Below are 16,478 nucleotides of genomic sequence, written 5' to 3'. Positions count from 1 at the left end.
ATCAAGCATTTTTATAAGTTTACAAAAGAAAGTCTATTAGGCAACATTAACTTTGTAAAATCAACAAGAAAGTTATGCATATTGTTCTCAATACCACTCTCCCTAAATGCTTGACTATGGTTGCATTGTAATGTGTTCTTACTTTGTTTCTAAACCTGTTTTTTTTTTGTATTGATGTTGTCTTGATATAGGATTAGAACTGAATTGGTGAGAAAACAAGCTCCACACTAGATTTTAACTTCTTACTTACAGCATAAACTATTTTGTTTGTTTTACCCTTTTTGTATCCCTCTTGTTCACTGTTTCCTTAATATCCTTTTTTCTTATGAAACAAAAATATGCTAGCCATTTAATTCCTGGTGCTCATCCTATATTATCTGTTAACTTGACCTTTAAATAGCCCCTTATGTAAGTTAGCACATACTCTGCATGGAGGAGTTAGGGGGGAAGTCACTGACTTTTCCTTTCCCCTGGTGGTCACATCCTCTCCACTACTGAGGGGGGGGGATTGGCTGGAGTTATGCGCCTCCCACCCCTCAAAATGCACCACCTAGAAATATGGCTGTCTCATCTAGAAACTTGGCTGCCCCACCTAACAAGGAAGGAGGGCTACAAGGCTGAATGGTCTGACAGTATAAGGCAGATCATATATAGTTCCATGTCTCTGTGTATTGGGGTTGCATCTTTTATCCTTTACCTGAACAGCTGTCCCACCTATTGCAAACCTTGTTGCAATGTCAGAGGTCCAATAACTTTCTGGGATCTTCACAGTACAACAATATGGATGAATGGTAAAAATATTATTAATACCACTAGGAAGCAGAACACCATAGAAGGAAATGAAGTGTGTGAAAATGGTATATATCTGCTCTTTCTTGGCTTTTAAAAAGTGCATTGCTATTTGCCAAAGAATGGACAGGGCATCTCTCTTTCTTTTTTTCTTTCTCAGAGGAAAAAAGAGTGGGTTTCTTTTTTTCCCATCTCTGTGGTTTAAGAGAAAGATGGGTCAAAGTGATTGTGGAACTCTTTAACTGCTACTTTGTCATCTCATCTGTTTCATCTAAAGAGTTTGAAGGGTTTTTGTTCTTTTCCAGGGGTGGGGGGGTAGGAGTGGCATGGGACACTTTTGTGATTGGTTTGCTATTATAGAGAGGAAGTGGCTAAGTGTTATATGTCAGTTTAGGCTACTTTGTTTGTAGGAGCCTGTTTCCAGTTGTTACTGGATGCTTTGGGTTTTTTTCTTGGAAAAACTGCAATGGATGCTTTAATCTGCTTTAAACTTGTGAATTTCTTCTAGAATTAGCATAAAGACAACAGTAACTCCTGTAACAGTATAATACCGCAGCAGAGGTCACTAGAATTGGCACTCAGAAAAACCTGGATGCATCTTTCCAGATCTTCAGATCTTTCATCTCATGAAAAAAGCACTGGGATGGGCATTTTCTTTTTCTTCAAGTCTATTGGACAAAAATGGAGCAAGACACCTCCACACCCCTCCTGCCTCTGCCCTCATCATTCAAGCACCCTTGTTTTGTGCAAAGTTCACTGCATCTCCTTGGGGCTCAATTCAGCAACCTTACAATGGAAGGTAATTATTCATTATAGGAGAGAAAGGTGCAAGTTTTCCTTTCATTAACACACAGGGTTTCAACTTAAGGCAACAAGTCATCCTTTTAGGTGCTGTGCCTGAGGCCATCTTCTGGTCTCTTGATTCCCCCTCCTGGCATATATTCAGCCACACACACAGCTGGAAAATGCTCCATGCTCTCTGGCATGTAATGAGAGTGGGCTGGTCCATGTGGTCTTGCGACTCCTTTCATGTGTTCCTACAATACACTGTGTGTGTGTGCGTGTGTGCACATGATGTACTGCTGTTTTCCATTCAGAAAACTCCTGCCCCAGAAATGTACTTTGCCTCCTCTGTGCACGCAACATCCCCCCATTTTTTTTCTGTTCTAATGGCAGCTTTCTGGCTGGCTTCATGTTCTGTGCTGTGTTCTTAATTCTATGATGTAGCATTCAACTAAATTCTGTTTCAGAGTAGACCCACTTAAATTAATGTTCCTAAGTTATTCATATCCATTAACCTCAATGGGTCTACTCTGAGTAGGAGCAGCATTGAATACCACCCACAATTAGGAATGTGGGAGAAAGACAAGAATGACTAATTTGCCCACTGATACTCCCTGCTGTCTCTGCAAAAATATTAAGATTGCTAATGTTTTCCCTCTTGGGACTCTTGTGCCCAAGCACAGCAGCTGGAATTTTACCAGATGGCAGGAGAACTTATGGTAAGTAAGCAAGTAAGTAAATAAAACAGCTGATTTTCCTGGTGTCATGCAGCTGTTAGAAACACAGGATGCTTTCCAGAAAAAAAATGGCAGCTCTAGAAGACAACCAGATTGTCTGGGCAGATGGTACAGAATTCCTGTCAGCTATGTGAACTGGTGGGGCATCAACATGGGCTAAAGCATTTTGATCGTATTTGGGTTTCCAGGTTTGTGTCATATACCTTTAAGTGTTGTGCAGCAAACATCTTGGGGATGTGGCTGACTTCTTGGAATGTACAGTGTAGCCACCTCAGGCAGCAACATTTCTTGTTCTGATTAGAACTGCCTACAAAATGTCCAGAGTGCTAAAGCATCAATGCTTGGGTTAGGTGATGCTGACATACTTGAGACTCATTAATTACCTAACTAAAAATGCCCATGCATGTACTTGGTGTCTAATAATAGGAAAATGTTTGTCCTCAGGGAGTGGAGTTTACTTCGAAGCAAAGTGGGGGAGGTGGATGTTAGAAGACAAGGAGAAAATGCAAAGAAGTTTGCAAAGTATGCATGATTGAAAAACCCTAATGCACATCACACATACATGATTCACTTCTTTAAAATTTCATCATAAATAACCTAATTGTATGCGTGGAAAAAGACTCCCAAGATAAAAAGTCATTTTGTCTGGTTGTATGTGGATGCCTCAGTTTCTCCTTCCACTTACATTTGTCAGAAAGTAACTATAATGTAGAGTGATTTAGCCAGCGAGGGGTTGTTCATACAATGTGTTTTTAGAGATGGGAAGCATGTTTGTTCTCTTATTGTATAGATAGCTATCATTGCCAAGTCTGGTTTTCCAGGCTTCCATAGTGGTCCAACTGGTACCTGTTCAAATCTAAAAGCTCCCTTTGGAAGCCCAACCAACATTTATCTAATTCATCAAAATGGTCCCAGTTGGACAGTGTTTATAACATCACTGATGGTGAGTCACAAGTCCCTCTCCTTTTTTTAATGTCGGTGCAATCTGTGGCCCTATGCACATAAATATATATTGTATATATATCTATATTGTGAGCAGAGAGAGATGGGGAGCTCAGGTCAGACAATTTTTTGGGTGCTTCCAGAGATCCAGTGTTTCTGTGTACACATTTGGCAAGTAAGCTTCCCCACATTCCAATTTTTTTAGTCATAATATTAAATACTGTTCTGCCACTTGCCATCCACACCAGTGGGTAAACTGTGAGAAAATGTATTTGGGCTTTTCTGTCCCTCCCCTCAGAGAATCCTTCTCTGCTCTCAATTTTGGGCATGTACACAGGTATTTCTGTACCTGTATGTGCATACATTTTTTTAAAAAAAGGAATCCCCAGAAACTGCAAAAGAGCAAACATTACCAGCCTCATCAAGCCAATTATCATATTTAACAATGGGCAAAATGGGCAAAATGGAAGTTTGTGACTTTTTGGGGTGGGTGACATTAATTTCCATTTGTTTTTTAATTTTGTTTTAATAAAGAGATCTTTTACAAGAGTGATTAAGAGGTGGTGCGTAAGACCTCATTTTTTTTAAAAAAAAGCTGAATGTATGTACTGTATGTATGAATGTATGTACTGTAGTCTCCCACATAAGCCCTCCCATTTACTGTGGGGAAATCTTTCAACTGAGCATGCATCAATCAGTGGAAATATGTTTATTTCCTTTACAATTTAGCTGGAAACAAAATGGCTAGGTTGTGTTTAGGTGAGAAGCAAATGGAAGTAGGAGTGTGGAAACAGACATCGCCCACCAAAATGTGCCCCTCACATCCTCTCCAGAGCACCTGTGCATCTTCCCCCAATGCCCCACCTAGAAATGTAGCTGCACCTAACAAAGAAGGCTGGCTACAGGGCTGCTCCCATGTGCTAACAAACTTCCATGCCCACAGTTAGTTTTGCTTATTGGATTTTCCATGGCAAGAGAAAATTTCAAATTAAATGGTTAAGAAAGTATGGGCTGGCATTTTGATGATGACATTATTATATGGATGCTGCAAAAAACTTGTGGGCATGACAGCATTTATTCCCCAAGAACTCTTGCATGGAAGTGCCCTACATCTAACCCAATATTGTCTAGTCTGAGTGGCAACAACTCTGCAGCATCTCAGGCAGGGATACTCCTTCTAACTGAAGATGCTAGGGGGCCATCCTATCATTCTTTGCTTGCAAAGCACATGCTTTATTACTGAGCTATGGTGCCTGGTTAATTACTGTGGTGATAGTTTTGTTCAGCAAAGGTTGATCAAAATAGTGCAATGCTACTTCTCCAGCAATGATAAAAGTCCTCCCTTCCATTTTTAAAATTCTAACCTGGAAGAATGTGTGCTACTTTTATACACTCCTTTTTCTGCTAAAGGAATGTTCTGCCTTTCCCTGCTACAAACCTATCCCTACTGCAGCACAGTTTTTCTCAGTCCCCATTTGTACCACTATGATCACTTTACTGTTTTCAGGATTGGGGTTACCACCATCACAGTGCTAAGGGAGAAGAAGCCGCTACTGTTTCCATAAAGAAAAAGAAAAAAGGAGAGATGATTGCCTTGTGATGCTTTGTGATAAGTAGGCTTGGAAACATAACAACAGCATTTCTTTTCTGCTTTTACAGTCTGACATAGTAATATCAACTCATGTCTTCCATTGTAACTTTCACCAAAATGTTTGTATAGCTCTTCCTGTGTTTGTCTGAGACTTCCAAAATCTTGTGTAAACTAACAGAATGTTGTGAGGTTTGCATTCCGAATAAACAATTGTTTATATTGATGTCCAAAAGAGCTGTGAATTATTTACAGAACAAAAGGGAATGCCTGCCACAAAAGTTGTATTTTGTGATATTTAGATGTTCTATCATTTAGATGATATTTAGATATTTAGATATTCTTAGAGCTGAGTGTAACAGAAGAGTAAGGGAGGAGGAAATGGAATTAAGTAGGACAAAAGTGAGAGCAATACAGTTTTATTATGATTATATATCCTGGTGCACCTTGGTAGTTTAACAGTCTAAAGATAATAATTTATCCACCCTCCAGGCAAAATATAAGTTTTGCTTTATTTCTTAGGTGCTGGTAGGACAGTGTTGCCTTTTGATTCTGTAATGGTATTGCTCATTATATCAGTCACCTACTCCAAATTATTTGTACGTTTTGCTGAAATTAACCCTGGTGCGTATCTGCATAGTTCACAGACTGGAGTGTTATTTATGGGTAATGAAGATTGAATCAGAACCTAATTAGACTTCTTCAATTTAGGATTAGGATTCTGATCTAACATCAGAGTAACCACATTGCTTTGAAGGACGGTATTTAGGTCTATTCTGACATGATACCTACAAAATCAGTTGAAACACAGAGTTGTCAGTAGAAATCCAGATTTTGGGATGAAGCTGTTTCAGAGCAGTGATAGCTTTAATGCAAGGATGGGGAACCTGTGGCCTTCCAGATGTTATTGGACTCTAGCTGTTATCAGCCCCAGACAGTATGGCCAATAGTCAGGGATGGTGGAAGCTGTAGCCCAACAACATCTGGAGAGCCACAGGTTCCCCATCTCTGCTTTAATGGTTTTGCTCCTGTTTCTCTGCTTTAATAGTTCTGCTTTTGTATACTTACTACTTCACCCCAGTCCTGCCATTGGATAATCTGGATAAACTGCCTAAACAGGACATGCCTTTCTGCTGAGTAATCTCATCTCCTCATTTGCGTCTGTTCCGTTGGGTGGTCTATAGCTCTTATCCACAGTATAAACCTTGTGTAGAGAACTTAACCATGGACAGAGGAGAAGAGTGGAGTGGAGATTAGCTAACTAGAGGACTGCTCTGAAGAAGAACACAGCAAAGGAAAGAAGATAGTGATACTACTAAGTGAAGCCTGTAGCCTTACATCCCAGACTATAATGCTAAGGCGCATTGCAGTTTGAGAACTGTAATGTTTCAAGATTTCTTTACATATTACCTCCTAATAAAGGAAAATATGCATTTGATTCTGCTTCTCCTTACCCTAGTATGGTAAAATGCATGTGCCCTCCTTTACAGACGATTTCATAAAAAGATCTATCCTCTATGTGCTATCAAAAGAGTACTCTCTGTTTGAAGAACTCTTCTATTTGAAAGGCTGTCCAGTATACATCCAGTTTAAAGGTAAAGGATCTTAAGGCAGGAGAGTAGGGACTTCAAACTATATACTGAGAAGGCACACATGCTACCTGGTCACAATCTTTTCCAGTATTGTAAGATGCATTGTATTATACAGCCACAAGAGGAGTGGCTGTATACTATAGCCAGTGTGGATCTTTCACATTCCGCAATGTTAAATTGAAAATACCCCCCATACCATTCTGATGCTTCCCATAAGCTCATTTCAAAACAAAACCTTACAAAACTTACAGTCCTGAACTCAGAAACGCTTGCTTAACAACCCTCTCAATTTTCATGGCGATACACAAAACAGAGAAAGAACTGAGAGTTCAAAGTCTAAAGAGAGAGAAAAAACACCCAGATGCCTTTTGGACTTTTTCCTCTCAGAGTTCTCATAATCTGTTGAAATTCATTAAAAATCAGCTATGTTCACAGAGTACCTGTAATCCTAATACTGACGTTGCCCCATACTCTGACCTTCATCTTCTGCAGTTTTAAAGTTTAAAACATGCTTGGCTGATTTTTAATTAATTTAAGAATTTTGGTTGGCAGCCTATGATAGTGTCGGGCATGCTCAGTAAGAACCAACTGTCAGTGTTCTAAAAGCCAGACTCCCACCTGCTGGGCTTCCCTAATCAGGGGGCCACACCCACACCTGACCTTTATTTCACTTTAGACAGTCATGGCTTCTCCCAAAGAATGCTGGGAAGTGTAGTTTGTGAAGGATGCTGAGAGGAGATTCCTATTCCCCTGACAGAGCTTCAGTGGCCAGACTGGTTTAACAGGCAGCTGCTCTGATTGAAGATCTGTGAGGGGAACAGGGCGTCTCCTAGTAACTCTCAGAATCATCCACTAACTACACTTCCCAGGATTCTTTGAGGGAAGCCATGACTGTCCAAAGTGACATAAAGGCCTGGTGTGGATGTGGCCAGGGATAGCTTTAGTTTAAATTTGGGTGGGAGGCTACATGTGCCTGCTGTAGAATAAAAATGTGGTGGAAACACTGAAACTGTTCACAATGTTTTCCTTTTGGAAAGGGGCTTCCCTTCTACCCAGTGCCCACCCACCCAATCTCCTCCCCTCCCCCTCCTCCTACCCTCCCTGCCCCTCCCCCAGGTCAACCAGGGAGACTAGGGTTCGAATCCCCACACAGCCATGAAGCTCACTGGGTGACCTTGGGCCAGTCACTGCCTCTCAGCCTCAGAGGAAGGCAATGGTAAAACCACCTCTGAATACCATTTACCATGAAAACCCTATTCACAGGGTAGCCATAAGTTGAGGTCGACTTGAAGGCAGTCCATTTCCATTTTCAAACATGATTGCACAGAAATAAATCCCACTGAACTAAAAAAGTATGCAACTGGTCAAACCCACCTTCCCTTCTCCTCCTTCTTGCCCCTTCCCTCCCCTCCCTCTCCAATCCTCTCCTTTCCCCTCCTCCTCCCCATGGTCAGTTTTACCTATCTTAAGCATAATTGCACAGGAGTAAATACCATTGAACTCAATAAGCATGCAAATGATCAAACATGCCCTCCCCTGCCCCTTCCTTTGCCCCTCCCACTCCAATCCTTTCCTCCTCCCTCCCCCTCCCCTCCCTTTTTCCTTCCCTGCTCCTGCCCCATGGTCAGTTTTACCTATCCTAACCATGATTACATAGGAGTAAATCCCATTGAACTCAACAAGCATGCAAATGATCAGATCTGGCTTTCCTCTCCTTCCCCTCTCCTCTCCCTTCCTCCTCCCCTCCCCTCTTCCTTCTTCCTCCTTCTCTGCCCACTCCATCCCTCCCTCCCTTCCTCCGGGTTAGTTTTACCTATCCTAAGCATGATTGCATGGGAGTAGAATCACACTGAACTCAATAAACATGCAAATGATCAAACCTGTCCTTCTCCTCCCCTGAATGCTGCCTCCAGGCTCCAAGCCCCTCTAACTGGCCCTTGGGACTCCCCCTGGCCTTGCCTCCTCCCCGGTCTACACCCACTCATGTCCAACTGAAGTGCTTTGGTTGGCTGGAATGTGTCCTTGAAACACAGGGCAAATATGATTTGGCTAAAATGGGGGAGGGGGCAGAACTGTAAGGTGAGGCTTCTGGATTTGATTACCTCCCGTTTATTTTCTGTAAATATTTGAGCCCCTACCAAGAGATTCAGTGTACATATGGGGTGAAAGGCTGATGGAAGGTAAGTATGAATTAGTGAACCAGTGAATTAGTATGGTCCACATTACATGTTGTAAGCAGATGTGGTTTTGCAGGGTCTGCACAGTTCCCCAGAACATGTAGCTTAGGCCTATGTAATTAACTGTTGCTTTTGAACAAGATCATTTATACTCCCCTGAAATACTGCCTGCTATTTAGAAGACCTTACAGCCAATCCTATGACTGTGGAGTCTGCAGGTTCCTGTAGGCCAGACCAGGCCATTATAATGTACAGTCCCTGAGGAATGCATGTCTATTGTGGGCAAGTTCAAATATAAATAGGGAGGGGTTTTTTTTACGTGTCTACTGTAGGTTGAAAATCACAATAGGCTAAAAATAATGAATCCAGGTGGCTGAATACCAATTTTCCACATTTAAGGAGAGTTGCATGCTGATATTCTTATGGCTTAATGCCACCTCTTGGCATTTCAGTCTAGTTTGCCCTTTAAGGGTTTAGAAACCATTAGCTATTGTATGCAGTGGTGAATGTGGAAACTTGTAGGCTGTGTGGTTATTTTATCTGTACTCTTTTCTTTATCATCAGTAGAACAGTATAGTTAAAAATAAATGCTGAGGGAGAAATTAACACAGAATATTAGTGCGGGTATTGTATGCCAAATTGTCATACAGTGCTGGTCTTCTAGGGGATCTCTGGATACCTCATCTTGGTGTAAAGCCAAGCACTTGATTCTAACTGTGCTTGAGGCCTACTGTTGATCAACACAAGAAGGTTATTTCAATGCTATATATAGAGCGGAAAGATTGTAACTGGAAAAAGGCCTGATATACATTTGAAATCCTGGTTCTACAGCATGGTGGAGAACCTGTGACCTTCCAGATGGTGTTGGACTATAATTCCTATCATCCCTGACTATTAGTTATGCTGGCTGAGGCTGATGGGAGTTTGAATCCAACAACATCTGGAGGGCTGCAGTTGCATCATCTGTGCTGTAGGTCACATCGACACCATAAATTTAAAACACGTTTAAAGCACATGGCTTCCTCTAAAGAATTCTGGGAACCATTGCTCCTGGAGCTACAATTCCTAGGACCCTCACTTCCCAGGATTCTTTAGGGGAAGACATTGTGATTTAAATGTGCTTTAAATGTATGGTGTGGATATGACCATAGAAAAACATGCTGTGCACCTCATCAAAGGAGGAAAGGTCAACACATACTCTCCAACATTCCTCAGATGAAAATATGGACTTTTTTGTGTACTTGTAAACATGATGATGATGATGATGCATTAGTAACTTGTTAACCGAAGGTGTCCAAGCAACTTAAAACAATGTTAAAAACAAAAAACATTATACTATAAAAACAAAACAATAAAAACAACACGCCCATGCAACCACAGAAAGCTTTGTCAGCATACTAATAACAGACAACATCATCTCAGTCCATCAAATGTCTGGGGGAAAAGGTGCATCTTTATTTGGCACTGAAAGGATGTCAATGGAGGTGCCAATAGACCTCACTGGGGACCGTATTCTACAGAGGGGAGTCACAACTGAAAAGGCCCTCTTCCAAGTTCCTATACACCAAGTGTCTCTTCCTAGTCCTCCCATCAATTGCACATTGCAGAAGGCAATTGTAATGCAGTCATCTGCCCTGTATTGACTTCTGAAGCAAGTGTATCAGTAAACTGAGCGTAGCAATGTCTTATCCATTTGTACATTCCCCATTGCACCCCAGGCTTTCAGTCTTGTAAAATTTAAGATTGTTTAACCATTTGGATATGTTTGTTACAGAAGAAAGGCACATTCAGTTATTTTTGCTATCTGACAAGTAGTGTGTGGGTGTGGGTGTGGTAGAAGAAAGGCTCAAGCATCCCCCAGTTCTACCCCAAAGAGACTTCCCAATGATTTGCCAGGGGCAGGTGCAAGGAAATAGATTTACCAGGATTAAGCATATGTCAAAAATAGATATTGAGAGGACAGGTTAACTTCATTCAAGTTCACATCTACACAGGCATTCCTCTTTATGCTTCTGCAGCATCATATTGCAGGTCTTTTCAAGGCCTAGGCTTGCTGGTTGCAATTTATTAACCCTAGCTCCATAATTTGCCAATGGTGTGTATTATTAGGCATACCATGGACATCTTACTTAAGACTAACCTTACATGTTACTTATTCTCAGCCACAGTATCACTGCTGTAGTTAATTTCAGTTAATGTTAATATATGTGGAAATAGTTGATGAGGGGCAGCTGGGTGGCAGATAATGTACATTTCAAAATCCATCTGAACCTTTTTTTTAATGGGGTGTGGCTGAGGTTCCCACAGGATATTTAAGGATATTATGCCATGGTTGTGCTGCTATAGGAGGTTGGGATAATCACTGGTAGCTGTCAGAAGGGAAGAGAGAGATATAACAGTGGGGAATTTCCAATATAGAGTCTAATTAGCCAGCCACACCTCTGAATTTGGCCTGTAAGGCCATTTTTGGGCAAGCCACACACACCTGTCAGTCACTTGATATGATATCACATCAGCTGTGGAGATCTGTTATTCACTGCTAAGATTAGAGGGAAGTAATCCCTTATCTACAATCTTAGTGCTATGGCTGTTCCCACCTTGATCTTTGAATCACGTAATGTCATATGATGTCAGGTGATTGACAGGTGGGTGGCCTAAAGGGCATCATCATTAGGGTGTCCAGGCCAGGCCACATGTGACATATAGCTCTGTCCTCCAGCAGAGAGAAATAACTGGTTGCGGGGGTTCAGGAGGAATGTGGGAAAGATGCCACTGCTGTTCCCCAGTATCTGCTGCCTGAGGTGATTACCTCACTTTGTCTAATAGCAGAACTGGCCATGCTGCCAGATCCACCAGCCTTAGCTGTCTAAAGGTTTCTTTCTTTCACTTCCCTCTTTTTCTCTGTTGTCTCCCCTGTACTGTACTGGGTTGCAGATTGCAAAGTGTCAGGACCAAAACCTGTCCTCTTATATTCTGTAAAGTGGCAGCATGCACACTGGGGGCATTACATTATAATTGAAGTGATATTATTTATGTAGTGCCTACAATTCCCTGTGATCATTTAGTGTTTAATCTTTACAACAGACAGATAACTAAAAGACAAGGAGAAAGTCTCAATATGAATGAAGTAATGGTAAGTGTGTGTGTGTATGTGTGCAATAACTTCCCTCACACTTAGAGTGGCTGTGGGTCCTATTTTACATAGGACAATCCTCTATTTAAAGAGCTGTCAGAGGACAGTCCTTTGAAGGGCTGTCTGGTCTAAGTCTGGTTAAAAGATAAACCACCATAAGAAGGACAGTGAGCAGCGGCATTGAAGTTTCCCATTAACAGTTAGCATTTGGGCAACCTGGGCAGTTACTCACAGGCCACCTGTCACATTCTTAAGATGTACTGCATTTCTATTTATAATAATGACATCTAAATTTGCATCTACACATATTACATTAGCATATGCAAATATATACCCCCTTTTTTAAGAGATATATTTCCTCTTTTGGGTGTGTGTGATTTGTAAGTGGCCACCCAACTCATATCTAAAGTAGTCTTCATAATTCCAATACACACTGAAGTATTTTTCCTTTAAAAAATTATCTCCGTACTGCTTTTGTGTGTGGTGCTAGTTGCCTTGCCAGTCTCAAGCTGGCACTGTGGGTTTTCTGTAATCACTGAGCTGAGGGGGGAAAATACATACACACAGAGAGACAGAGTTGCCCTTTATTTTAGATTGCTTGTTGTTGCTCAGCTGAACAAGACTTTGGTAGTTACATGCATAACCCTTCTTGTTAGCCTATCAAGTAAACATCGTAGATACTGCATTTTAAATGTGTGACACTTAAACCACAGTGTGTGTTATGCTAGTAACTTCTCTCTATAGGTCACTTCAAACTTTACAGTTTTTGTACATAGAGAGCACTGCCTTTAGTTATGAAGTGTAGCCTGCATGTAGGTTATTTATTTCAAAAAATATAAATATTGTAGGATAAGATGTAGGGTGTGACAATTCTGATTAATTGCAAATGCACATTAGAAACTATGGCCAATTGCAGCTTCCTAGTGTGTGTACATGCAGTAAAATACGTGTGAATATGTGATTGTTAATCATAGCTATTTCTATGTAGGTTTCAGACTTTTCCCTTCATGAAAATATATAATGTATGAAGGGGCGCTATGAGGTGGAAGCAGTGGTTAGTACTAAGTGTTTAATGTTTCTTACTTTAAAATAATATTTCTTAAAGACCAGTTTTAGTCTGAACCTCTTTTTCCTTAGAGATCTTAGTGAAACTGTTATTTGATATATTATTGCCTGCCTGCTTGGACTCAAAAGGTACTTATTTAGATAGACTGCAAGTCAATACATCCCTAGTTCTGGTCCACTTAGGCAAAAAGTGGGAACTAGAATGTGCGACTACATTATGATTGTGATTTATTTGTTGGTTACTACAAATGTTTTGTCTCAAAGCGACTCATAATTTAAAAAAAAGCATACATTACCAAAATTTAAAATACACTAAATTATAAATTATTAATTCAAAGTGCTCATCATGAAATAACACAAAAAGACATGTCCTACCCCACCTAACTAAAAGATAAACACCAGTTAAGAGCAAAATCCCTGGATGAATAAAAATGGCTTCACCTGGCACCTAAAGATTGATAGTGATGTCCACAATTTGTCTCAATATATGCTAGCTATACATTCATAGTTAGCATTGTTAATATTGTTAATATGCTCTTACATAATCCAGTCATAGGAATTAGATGCTTATTCTGTAATTCCCTTAATGTTTACTAAATATATCTTAGCATCACTAGTAGAATAAATTCTCGCCTCCTTGCTGCTTCTTTGCTGGTGCTGGGAGGGCAGGTCTGCACAGTTGCCCCTCCCTGCTGCCTGCTTTTGCTATCAGCCAATCTGATGACTCCCTGTAAACCATACCTTCTTGCATAGGCTGCCTATGCATCACATTTGCAAATAGTACAATATGTGGACAGTCTCAGATAAAGATGGGGGGAAATTGAATGAGGGGGTATACAGTGATCCATCCCCTACCACATGTCCCAAATGCATGCTTTTTTAAAACTGTTCTAAAATTATGCAATCAGAAGCTTTCTGTTCAGTCAGTTACATCATTATGAACAACATTACAAAATATTTAAAAAGTTATGTTACTCATAACTGTCACATCAAACTCAAAGTGACTGTAGTATCTGGGGAAGATTTGTATTTTGCCAGAGACAAATGCTTTGGTTTAGTGTCAGGGAAATGTAATATCCGTGAAAAAGATGTGGATATATGCAACAAAGATGTGGATATATGCAACAATGAAAAAGTGTGCATTTATTGTTCAATAAACTGATTGGGGACAAAAGCCCCTTTAAGAAACTCCTTAAATAGGTGCTTATATTACCATTCAACTGGTCATTATTCTAGCTTTGCTTCTATATCTTGAAATTTACAAATAATAATGCTAACAACAACAGTTAATATTAATAAATAATCAACAGTTAATGGAAATAATTAAAAGCTGCCACAACCTCTGGCTACCTGGAAATGCAAAGAACTGCTCTTGTTGTGGGATGAAAAATGTGTGTATACCATAAATCAAACATATAATGTGCAAAACTCAGAAAACAAAGTTGCATGGCAGGGATGGAGAACCTCTGGCCCTCCATATGTTGATGGATTCCAGCTCCATCAGCCCCAGCCACCTTGCCCTACATTCAGGGATGATGGGAGTTGTAGGCCAACAGTATATGGAGGGCAACAGTTTCCTCATCTTTGCTGTATAGGAACATCATGGGACTAGATATTATTTATTTATTTGATATATTTTTGAACCTGCCCTTCATAAGAAGTGGTCACAGGGTAGAGTACAGCAATACTATTACAAATTACAAAAAAAAATGAATCACATTCAACATGCACAAAACAGAAATCTGTTAACTACAAGGGCAGGTAACAACCTTAATTAGTGAAGATAATTAGTGAAGATAATTGAGTTGAGGGGCCCTGGTTTAATCATAGGCTTAGAATCATTATATGATATCAGGAAAAAACAATCAACCCCCCATCTCATATGGAACTGTGGTGGCCTAAAAGTATATGTGCATTATACCTTTTTTCCCAGACAACTGGCACAGATCAGTAACTAAGAGGAGGAGGGGTTAAACCCTATGCATTTGCCAGCTGCTCCTGTTAAGCAGTGACTGAAGAGAGGTGATGGACTTACAGTATCTGTGTAACGTATGCACTGCAGTACTATAAACATACCAAAGCTTCTGGTGCCAAGCACTGTGCAATGAAGTCATTAGCTTATACCCAATGCTTAGAAGCCCTTCCCTTGGGAAAGGAGGAAGTAGCATCAGGTGCTCCTATGAACATGTAGAATACCATCTTTTCATTTTGAGAACCTGGGACTTGACTATCCAGGATCCTGTTGGGAACTGATGCTCTGTTCTAGGGTTGCCAGGTCAGAAGCATCCCAAACACTGAGATTTCAGGGGCTGGCCCTAGTGATGTCATTAAGCATGATATGCATCAGCCACAGTTGCGTGGGGCATACAATTCAAACAAAAACATTTCTCTGATTGGAAATGAAGATAGAAATCTTAGCTAATAGATGATGTTCCGAGTTCCAGCTGACGTGATGGAATCATTCCTTCTCATTTGCTTAGAGAGCCTGGGTAGGGAATATTTAATGTAGCCTACTTGCTTCTGGTAAGTGCCCTCAGGCAAGTCCAGTCACCAGAAGGCCATTGGAGGAAGAAGGGAGCCTAGTGTGGTGGAGATGTTTGATGGGAGTACTCAGGAGTAAAGATGGATGCCCTGAAGGCTGCAATTCTAAATGCACTTACTAAGGGACTAAACCCCATAGAACTCAATAGGACTTACTTCTGAGTAGATATGGTTTGGATTGTCGTGTTGGTAAAGCTTGACTAGGGATCCTCTGCAAAGATATCCATATCCTGCCTGAAATGCCCTGTCCCTGCCTTTTAACATGGCTGCTCCAAACTTTGTTACAGACTTGATCTATCATTTCAGAAAGAGGTTTCAGATATGAATAAGAGTAAGAAGATTCTCTACCCTTTTCTGCCTACCCTGTGAGCTGCTATAAACTCACTTTGACAGCCAACCCAATTCCAGTGAGAATAATGACAGAAAGAAAACACACATGGTTTGGTCTACCTTCATAGGCAGTAGCTTGGGAACAACAGCAGTTGAAGTGACACTTTCCAGTCTGTGATTTCTCTTTTACCACTATTGGGCAAGAAACAAACTGTCATGCAACCAACAAGGTGCATCATAATTCATCAGTAGGTCTAAGGGGGTTGAGCTGAGAGCATGGAACCACTGTTGTTGCTTCTATGGATGTAAGGGAGTGAGGTCAAAGGTAAATGAAATGCAAATAGAAAAGAAAAACAAAAGACAGTGATGATTTCCTAAATGCAATACCATACCAACCACAACAAGATTCCTATGAGTAAGGCAGAAAACTCAGCATTCCACAACCTGTCAGGGTTCCCAACCAAAAGCCAAAACTAAAAAAATCCTGGCAGCCAGTCAGCCAAGGTCACAGAAATCCCCATGCAGCACAACCTGATCCAGAGGCTGCAGTTAGTACAGAATGCTGTGGCACAATTGCTGACATGAGTGAGACCCAAACAGTACATAATATCTCTGCTCTGAAATCTGTATTGGTTGGCAATTTGCTACCAGGGCAAGTTCAAGGTTTGCTTTCCATGATATGAGTGCTACATAGTACTTGTTCTGCTCTTGTAAGAAATTGATCCTTTAGTGTGGCAGCACCTACCCTTTGGAACTCTCTGCCTATTGATGTACTCTTTTTTGGAACCCACTAAAAACATA

At 40.7% G+C, this 16,478-nt stretch overlaps 1 long non-coding RNA gene across 1 annotated transcript in view; it reads left to right on the top strand.

The window, feature by feature from the left end:
• The first annotated feature begins 1,299 nt into the window (after positions 1–1,299).
• Positions 1,300–16,478, top strand: part of LOC133378161 (uncharacterized) — a 49,705-nt gene continuing 34,526 nt past the window's right edge. The window contains exon 1 of the long non-coding RNA XR_009760888.1: positions 1,300–1,588. This is a non-coding gene — a long non-coding RNA (uncharacterized LOC133378161). The remainder of the gene's footprint in view (positions 1,589–16,478) is intronic.

Source organism: Rhineura floridana, chromosome 2 (assembly GCF_030035675.1).
Source record: "Rhineura floridana isolate rRhiFlo1 chromosome 2, rRhiFlo1.hap2, whole genome shotgun sequence".
NCBI lineage: Eukaryota > Metazoa > Chordata > Lepidosauria > Squamata > Rhineuridae > Rhineura > Rhineura floridana.
The sequence above is the reverse complement of the archived record's forward strand: the minus strand, read 5'-3'. Positions and strand labels throughout refer to the sequence as shown.